Genomic DNA, 10,536 nt, shown 5'->3' with positions numbered 1-10,536 from the left:
TTCTGTTTGGCCTTAACAATTAAGTATAATTTAGACAATCACAGGCCAGTGAATCTTCCCTTTAGTTGGCCGAGCTACTGCTTTTTCCCTTGTTTGCTGGTCCCTGGTGTTCCACATTTCATTATTTCATTTCCCTTCTATTTGAGATCCTTTTAAGTTGATTTATTGGGACAGCTCCTGCTGGCATAAAATTTAGTTTTCCCGAATCTTCCTGTCATCCCTGCAGGATAATGTCACCAGGTACAAAGTTCTGGGTCGATGGGTATTTTATTTTAGCCCTTGGAAAACAATGCTGACTCCTTTCAGCTCTCATGGTTTCTAATGAGAAACCCACTGTCATTTGGTTTATTCTTCCCTACTCTGAATAAAATGTACTTTCTTGGGCTGGGGAGCTGACTCTGTCGGTTAAAGCGTTTTCCATGCAGCCCCAGTGACATGAATTCTGTCCTCATATGTTGACAAAGTTCTCTGGAATGAACTTATGACAGTATAAAACTTTTACCTCTTCACAACTATTGGTACTTGTGGTCTCATGGATAAAAGCAAATATATATATAGAGACACCCCTACTTCCACTTTTAGGGGGATCCACAAAAGTACTGAGCTAACAGCCATAACTATATGCAGAGGACCCAGTGAAGACTCCTGTAGGCTCCATGGTTGCCACTGCTTCTGTCTTTATGAGCCCCATTGTATCTTGCTTAGTTGAAGCCTGTGGGCTGTGTTCTCTTAGTGTCTTAAACCCCTATGACTTCTATATTTATTCCTCAATATTTTTAGGTTAGTTGCAACCTCTTCATGTTTAAGTCATTAAAAGTTGTGTTTTCTAGGATTTTGTTTATAAAAATAAGAGAGTCCAATCCATTGGCAGGGAGAATTGCTTTCTTTTATGCACTTGTCCCTTGTCTGTTATGCAGATACAATTTAAAACATAAATTTGTGTGTAGAATTTTAAGCCTTATTACACTTTTGGCAATGGGATTTTTAGGGATCGCTTCAATGTTGTCTAGAGTATGTTTCCTTGAGCATAAAGATATTTCCTAAAGGAATAAATTCTTTCTTAGAATTGTGCCATATGTATTTCTCAGTGTTACTTTGTTTAGGAAGAGGAATAGTTATTGAAACATGCTTCCCTTCAGTCAATATTATTTACTGGTTAAAATTTGCTAATGGAAGAAGTGCCTGGCTTCTGTATATAATATGGAGTTTCTTCTACAGTTAGGCCATTCAGATTAAAGTACACAGCATGAGAGAAACTGGGAAGTGGCGATCCTTTACTTAGGACAAACTTCACCCTTAACTTTGTGGGGCTCACTTTAGTCAAATCCTGTAGTGTCTCAGTTCCTACCTGTAAACAAGAATTAAAAATACCTGTCTGCTAATTCCAAACCTTTCCTTTCCCACAAACTGAAGTTCAATTTGTACTGTAGATGTAGGCAATATTGCTAAACTTATCTACTTTTTATTTAAACAAATCCTTGAACATTACTAGCATGTAGCAGATTTTTATCTCAGAACTTGGAATAGGTATAAAATTATTTCAGATTAATTTCTAGGGTTGATTAAGTTCATTTTTTGTTACTGGTAATAAACAAACTTTTTATTTATTCCTAGCTACTCCAGTTTTGAGTCTGATGAGGTGGTCCATGCCTATAATTCCAGCATTCAAGAAACAGGTAGGAAATCACAGTGTGTTGAAAGCCAACAGTCTACATAGCGAGTTCTAGTCCAACCAGAACTACAAACACAAACACAGAACAAACACAGAAAACTCCAAGCCAAACAAAGCAACAACAAACAACAAACACACAAATTAACACCCCAACCCCCCAGCTCTGATTCTTTAGTTCTCTTGCAGTATTCCTGTGGATATATGGATTCAGGCAGAAAGAGCAAAGCCTTGACATGAACCGTGTGCCAGACAGACATGGATTAGAATGGCTGTAATTAGTAAATCAATTTCATATTTAGGAAACACGCTGAAGCATGAGCCTCTTCTCACTGGCCTCAGAAGCACAATAAAACAAGAGCAACGGCTCTCCAAGCAAGAAAAATGCCAAAATCAAAAATTTTGAAATAATTAGCATAAAGGTTTGAGTTGTAAATATTTGTTTCTAGAGAAACAGATGAAGTCAAACTCATTTCAGATTTCAAAGGGAGAGGGCTCCTGGTAGTTAGGCAGGGCTGACTATATTGCTGTGTTAGAATGGAAATGCTTGCAGGCGCCCTAGCTACATTCCTAAGGTGGGTAGAGACTCTCCCTCCAACTCTAGACTGGATCTTAGATGTGGTAGGGGACTCTGAAGGCATCCATGCATAGTTTCACTCCTATTTATATTCTTCAAAATTTGAAATTACAGATGAGTGAATACCAAGTATTTCATGGCTTCTGCTGTGAATGTTTAGGCATCTCACTGGTTACCAAATAAACTTTGGACTGAAAACTAAAAAGAAATGTGTATAACTAAAAAGAGTTTATGTGTATACCATTGATTTACTCCCTGGTGATCTCGTGGCCACAAAGAAGGCATCACCAAAGCTGTCCTTGTAGCTATCAAGAAAGGAGGGGAGAGCCTATGTGCTCTTTCCAGCTTGCTGATTTCACTGTTTTCCACAATGAGTGTTTATTTTTACCCTGTCTGGCGAACACCAGGCTCTCTGAAGTGTGGCAACCATCCTAGCAAACACACAGCCAGAAACATAGCTATCTCAGATGGATTTTGAAGAGTGTGCTTCTAGCCTAGGAAGGCATCTCTGGGGCTGACCAGAAAGTCTCATTTTACACTCTTTTGTTGGCAAGAGGATATCACAGACACTGTGAGATTTTCCACCTTCTCTTTGAAAATCAGTTAACCAACAAACTGATCAACCAATGCTTTCCCACCTTCTTGGAGCTTAGAACTCCCTGCTTCTGAACGATTCTCTCCTCTCTTGTTGAGAGATGCTGTTGAGAATGAGAAATTATGGGGAAGGAATATCTTATGTAGCTCTAACCACATCCAAAATATGCTGTGAGATTTTCAACCACAAACAGAATTTTCCTTTTATTTTAATGAGGATATGGAGGCTCAGAAGTATATGTTTTCCTCCAATGTGGCAAACTTAGCTGCTTTGGTAAAATAGGAAATTGACTTTATGGACACAGTCTGTTACCATAAAGACAGTATGTTTTATTTTCATTTTGCCATATATTTAAGATGACACATTTCAAAAAGGCCGAAAAGTCATAGGGCAAATTAAAGCAATCCAGCTAATAAACAGAGATGGAACAGAAGAGGGAAGAGGAGCAAAGCAGTGGTCCTCAGCCTGTGGGCCGCAGCCTCTGTAGCTCTTGCTGGTGAACTTCTAATGGCGGCAACATCCATTTGGGCACAGCTTTAGGCAGACTGAAGCAGAAAGAGGGAAGCTTGGGATGTGGCTTCTTTTTGCGTGGCCCTTTCTCTTGGGTCAGCAGATCCAGTAGGAAGGGCAGAGAAGCACTCCTGTGACTCTTTTTATCTTTCTGTGTAAGTGTTCCCCAATAAACACTCATTTATCATTTATCTTGGGTCTAGTGAAATCACCACACCCATGCCTTCAAACCCCCATGGTTTGAGTATCAGATATACACCTTATGGTTCATAAGAGTAGCAAAATTCCGGTTAGGAAGTAGCTATGAAATAGTTTTATGGTTGGAGGGGTCATCATGACACGAGGAACTGTATTAAAGGGCTGCAGCGTTAGGAAGGTTGAGAACCACTGACTTAGAGACTCATTCTCAGAGTCAGAAATGTTTTCATGTTTTATAGATAGGGCTTTCAGAGGAGAGGAGGCTCTCCTAAGAGGAAATAACCCCAAACCATCAGCCCCACGGATTTCTCTCTTAACTTGCTTTCCTTTTGCATGGTGAGATTGGAAGACTGGCCTGGGTAACCCGTGGGGCGGGTCGACTTATCTGTTACCTGATGCCAAGAGATTGGTGTTGAGGACAAACTTCTGCTGGTGCCCTCTGTGGTACGTAGCATATCTACAAAGCTGGGGAAGGAGGGCTCTGTCCTCTTGGGTGTCCTTTCAGTAATCCTCTCATCACAACCACACAGGGTTATGATAGGCAGCCTGTCAAGGAGATTGTGGGAGCATTAGTAGGATTAACAGAGAAGGCTGATATTGTCATGTTTCCAGAGTTCTGCCGTGTCAGGGAACGGGTTGTTTGCCTGCCAGACTGGACAGGCATAACCTTCAGAATTGATGTCACACCTGGGACTGGCCCCATAGTGGTCAGAGGCATAACAGCCCCATTGAGTTGGAGTTGTGGTTATGTATTTTTCTTCCATAACAGAGTTTACTATAATTTTAGTCTGAAGATGATAAGCGTTCTTTCCTATCTTATTGATTGAGTGACTGGCATACATTAGCAGCACTCAGAGTTAGATTCTTACCACAGTGGTTGTACAAATGTGGCCAGTTTTGTTTCTATTTGTTAATTTCGGAAACACATGGATCCAGAAATCATGTGAGTTTTAATATCCAACCCTTTCATCTGATGTAACACTGAGGCCTTTTGGATGTATTCCCATGCTTTTGCAAAATTGTGTTCATACATTATATTTGGGTTTGAAATATTGTATTATAAACAGTTGTCATTTTCTTTCAGTGTAGTATATATTTAGTTTTTTTTTTGCGACAGGGTTTCTCTGTGTAACAGTCCTGATTGTCCTTTGTAGATCAAGCTGGTCTCGAACTCAGAGTTCTGAGTCTGCCTCCTGAGTGCTGAAATTAAAGACGTGTATGACCATGCCAGGCCCAGCTTCTATTTTTAATTACCAGGATTTTTTTTATGTACCTGTGTTTACCTAGTATATTATCGATATACAGTAAGTTGCCACCAAATTTGGTGATTTAGGGTACTTCTAGTGACTTAACACCTGCTATCTTTCTTCAACATGTCCTCTGTGTCCTCACACCAGCAACAGTGCACAGATTTATTGGATGTTTTGATGGGAGATGACATTCTATAAATCTGTTTCTCTTACTTGAATAAAGCACTGTTGGCCAATAGGAAAGGAAGATAGGTGGGACTAGGAGTGGAGGAGGATTCTGGGAAAGCAGTCAGTCACAATGTAGGATGCCGAAAAAGTAATATGTGGACCCTTCCTCCGGTAAGAGAGAACCACATGGAAATACTCAGGATTAGAAGTTATGGGTTAAATATTTAAGTCAGAGCTAGCCAATAAGAAACCAATCAAACAGCCAACAGCATCATAATTAATATTGTGTCGTGTGTATTATTTGGGGGCTAAAAGCAGTAACGGGACCCAGGTGGCGGGCAGGAAGACAACACGTTACATAGGTCAGATGTGAATTTCCACGTAGAATGACAAAAGCTTAAAAGGATTTTAGAAACAAAAGAAGAGAGAGAAGCATGACTTCTTGGTAGCCGCATTTTTCTCAGGTGGGCTCTGTTTTGCTAGAGACAAGCAGACTCACATGGCTTCCTTAAGGGACTCTTCCTGACTCGGCATAAGCGGCAAAGTACTGCAAGGCTCTTTTAAGAGGCCCTGCTAACAACTGAATGGTGTGTACGAGCATCTGGTAGTGGCAGTGACCACATCTCCAAGCCATCACCATGCTGCTGGGTGTCATCACAGACTAAGGTGGTGAGCACAGCTCCCAATGCTGACTGCAAACTTACGTCCACCATGTTAGAAAACCAGTGGCTGGTGCTTTAGCCTATATAAGACACGTGGCCAGAAAAACAAAGTTTTACAGTAAAGTTAGATTCAGATGAAGTAAAATATAGGTAGACTTAGGAGGGTAAAAGAAACAAGATACTGAAAAGCAACACAACACAAAACAAAACAAAAAAACGAGAGTAGCTGGGTTTGGTGGCACAGGCCTTTAATCCTAGCACTCAGGAGGCAGAGGCAAGCAGACCTCTGTGATTTCAAGGCCAGCCTGGTATATAGAGAGAGTTCAAGGGCAGCCAAAGTACACAGAGAAACCCTGTCTCAAAAAAGTAAAAAGAAAACTTAAAAAGATATGGAGTAATAAAAAAGCCATGCAAAGATTAAAAATACACAAAGAGTCTGGAAACTGTATGCTATTGTGTTTTTCAGTTGTTCTATTGCTAAGAAAGAAAAAACTGCTGAAATATATTTGATTATAAATGCTGCTGAATTAGTCCAACTTATACTTTTTGAAAATGCTTTGACTTCTAAATTTAAATATAAGGACGGGTTACTTGGGAAAAGAGTTTTTGTTTATGCTTCCACAGAAAATGGAAAGTTGTGGATTCCTTTGAGGCTTCTGTGGTTTGATGAATCAAGATACCCACCTCCCCCAAAGCAGTGGCTCAGGTGATTAACAGCATCTAAAACAGCTGAGATGATGCAGCCTTACAGACTACAAAAACAAGGACTTAGCCAGGTTTCTGTGTATTGTCATGATCCCCATGGTGTGGACAGTGCCCCCATCCAGCAGAAAGCAGTTTGGAATGACCAACACCCAAATTCCCAAATATTGTTTATAAATTTTTGTTTTCATTTGAATGAGGTTGCTTATAAATGGTAATGATCACAGTCAATCTCTTTCTAAAGGGAAAAAATGGGAATGTTATATAGTAATGAATACTTTGTATTGAAATGGATTTTTGTTTATTGATACAAATTTAAGGTCAATTTTGTGATATGAATATTTCTCCTCTTGATTAAGTATTGTGTTTATACTGATCTTTAAAAACATAATGCATAATTAAATACAGATTATAGATAGTTACTTATAGTAGTCAGAACTTATAGTTAGGTAAGTTAGGTTTTCTAGATATACAGAGATATTTTTAAGATAGATAGTCTTCAAACCTTTCAAAGACCTTCAGAAAATGCCATTTGCAATAGTTTAGGGTGTTTCTTGACAATGAGAAATGTCTGCTCCTGGAACACCAATTATGTCTGAGAAGAAGATGGGCATTGAAGAGACTCGTTATGGAGTTTGCTTTCAACAGGGCAAGATTAGCCATTTGGGCAAGAAACTGCTCTTTCCTGGACTGCTTGACTGTTGCTGTATAAAATGGACATGCAGGACCCACAGGAAAGTGACTGCTGAACTTGGACAGCTCTACAGTGTTCCTGCTTCATGGAAGAGTCTACCAGATATTCTGCAGGATACAGAAAATGATTGGCAGTTTAAAATTTCATGCTTCGCTGAGAAGTCTGTCAGGCACACTGTGGCCTATGGGCTAAAGATGGATGCTCCAAAATTACAGAGGAATTTTGGGTGACTGTACAGGTAGTGAGATGTCTCTGTCAATTCTAATGTTTATATATTATCCTTCTGTGATCTTTGATGGAGTTGAAGACAGATAGTTATAATTACAGTTTTCCTTAGTTATGATAAAATATAAGTTCATATAAGACTTCAGACTCAAACAGATAGGCTAGATAATAAAATACTTTCTTTAAATCTTGCTAAATGTTAATGGACAAAATATTGTAACTATAGTTCTTGTTTGATAACTGTTTTGTTAGATGTAATTTGACTATGTTAAAGTTAAAACCTTTCTTTTTATGTAGACAAAGAAGAGGAGATGATAGGAAGTATCATTCTGTAAATTTGTCTCTCTTATTGGTTGTTGAATAAAGCAATGTGGGCCAATAGGAAAGCAAGATGGGTGAGACTAGGAGTTGAGGAGGATTCTGGGAAAGAAAGCACAGTCAGTCACAATGTAGGATGCCGGAGAAGTATCATGTGGACCTTCCTCTGATAAGAGAGAACCACGTGGAAATACTCAAGATTAGCAGTTATGGGTTAAATATTTAAATCAGAGCTAGCTGATAAGAAACCAATCAAAACAACCAAACAGCTTCATAATTAATATAGTGTCGTGTGTGTTATTTGGGGGCTAAAAGTGGTAACAGGACCCAGGTGGCGGGCAGGAAGACAACACATTACAATGTTTGACTTCCTCCTCTGTGATGTGCTGGAGAGAATTTTCTACTTTGAAGAGCACACATGATTAAACCATGTCCAGAGAACAATCTCTACCTTAGGGTAAGCTGTAGCCATAAAACCATGTGGCCGTTCCCCATTTCCATGTGGCATATATATCAGAGACAAGACACCACAGAGGTTATCTACATTTTTGCATAGCACAATACTTTCATTTCTTTAACCTTTTTAATATTTTAAAGTGTAAGTTTGTTTTAAGACTTTTATTAGTATTATATGATATGTTCTTGGATGGGTATGTAATCAGTGTTAATTAAACATCAAATAATGTGATAGTTTATGCTTTATTTTTAATAAATTCAACATAGACTTTCATAATTGAATGGCAATTTGAATTTTATATGAATGGCTCCTTGCTGTCTATTTTGTAAGTATATTTTTCTAGCTGACATACCATGTTTGCGCAGTAATAAGAATATGTACTATGTTTGCATAATTTTGACCAAAATGTTTATGAAAACAACTTAAGGCAAGCAGGATTGATTTTTGGCTCATGGTTGCTGAGGATTAGTAAATGCTCACTTGACCCCATTTTTCCTGTATTGAGGCAGCATACCATGATCACAAGATTCCATGGCAGTAAGGAAGCTCAAAGTAAGACAGGGAGGGTCCAGAGAAAGATACGTCTTTCAAAGATGGCCCATGTGACTTGTTTCCTCCAGCCATGCCTCACATTATAGTTACACCACCACTCAGTGCTCGATTCACATTTTCAATCTACCAGTGCATTAAAGCATTTATTATGTCAGAGTTGCTATTATCTACGTATCTCTACAATTACCCTAATAGAGATACCCAGAATGTTTTACCAATCTCCTAGGTATTTATCAGTCAAATTTTGAATTGTCAATCAAAGGTAATTATCACAGGAAAATAATGCTATTCTGTTGTTTTGTACAAATATCTTAGTTGCACACTTAGTGATACACAAATGCTTTATATACACATGTATAGCTGCCCCTATGCCTTTCGTTGCTGCCATTGGGCTTATATTTAGGATGTTCTTCTGTACCTCAAGGTTTTAGAAGTATTGACTTATATTTCTTATGGTTTAAAAATGGATTCATTATTTTTATTTAAACATCAATATACATAGACGATACCTTGATATTATGATGGTTAAGTTTGATTGTCAAAGTGACAGGATTTAGAATGACCATGGAAATAAATCTCTGGGCATGTCCATGATTGATGATCTAGTTTAGGTGATTGAAGTAGAAAGATCTTCCCCATATGTGAATGGTACCATTCCATGGGTTGGAGTCCCAGACTGAATACAAAGGAAGAAATGAGTTGATCACAGACATTCATTGAGTTTTGCTTCCTGAGTATGGATGCAATGTGACTAGTTGCCTTTTGCTCCTGCTGTCATATACTCCCTGCCATTATTTATTGTATACTGGACCTGAAAGACAAAATAACCCCCTTCTCCTTCAAATGGCATTTGTCAGTGGATTTATCATAGCAGCAAGAGGAATAAGTTACATAGTACCATGTAGTCATTTTTTTCTATAAATGATTAATCATTAACCTAATAATTAAACTACTCATCTTTTGCCCTGTGATTCAAATATGAGTTTTCTACTTGGCTCTTTCAGATGGACTTTTATTCTGTTCAACTCTTGTGTTCTGAATGCTGCTAGCAGTATTTTGTTCTGATTATTAAGACTTTGAAGTACATTGAAATACACTACACTGTAAGTTTCTATTTGTAATTTTCATTTCTCAGTACTTTATTGGTTTTACAAAAAACAGAGGTCTATAGGATATCAAAGGAATGATGCTTAAAATTCAATTTGTTGTCCCAGTGTTGAGAGTACCTCCTTAAGTGGAGCTCCCAGACTCTGATTGAGAGTCAAGTTAGAGAGATAGTCATATTCCTGTGTTTTGGTTAAATACAGTACAACCCTACACATGCCATGGAGGTATGAATAGAATCTAGTTAAAGAGCTCACGGTCCAGAGCTGTCAGACATGAGGAATGGGAGGGAGAGGACTCAGGGTCCCTATGTAGAGAAGGCATTGTTAGAAGGGAACACAGAGTCTGGAAAGATTTTGTCCAAGGACCTGGCCACAACCTTGTCCAAGTGGGAAGATCAAAGAGCCTCTGCTAGATTTAAGATGCGATCCACATCCTTGAGAGCCAGGTGCTGCTGTGGCCAAGGACTTTGTTGCTTATATGGTTGCCTCTCAGAAACATAGCTGAGAAGAGACATGTGGGATTGATTAGGAAACTGAGATGCTTGGGAAAAATGTAGACATCAGAGACATGAAAACAAAAACACATTCAAGTGTTTATATGTGGAATGTGCCTATCACTGAGATTTATGTGCCCAAAAGACATCATGTTGAGCTACCTGTACATCTTCCTGGGGAGAGGACTTGTCTTCAGAGGCCCCCCTTGCTCTCACACACAGTAATGACTTTCCTTGTACATACCTAATGGTTATCACATTTCCCTCTATGAGACAGAGTGTTAGAGGCTCCATTAACTGAGGGCTTCACAAGACTCCCTGAAGGCAGGCTTGGGGAGTGTGTGTGTGTGTGTGTGTGT

The sequence above is a fragment of the Mesocricetus auratus genome, unplaced genomic scaffold (genome assembly GCF_017639785.1).
Source record: "Mesocricetus auratus isolate SY011 unplaced genomic scaffold, BCM_Maur_2.0 Super-Scaffold_100024, whole genome shotgun sequence".
Classification (NCBI taxonomy): Eukaryota; Metazoa; Chordata; class Mammalia; order Rodentia; family Cricetidae; genus Mesocricetus; species Mesocricetus auratus.
Note: the sequence above shows the minus strand (reverse complement) of the source record.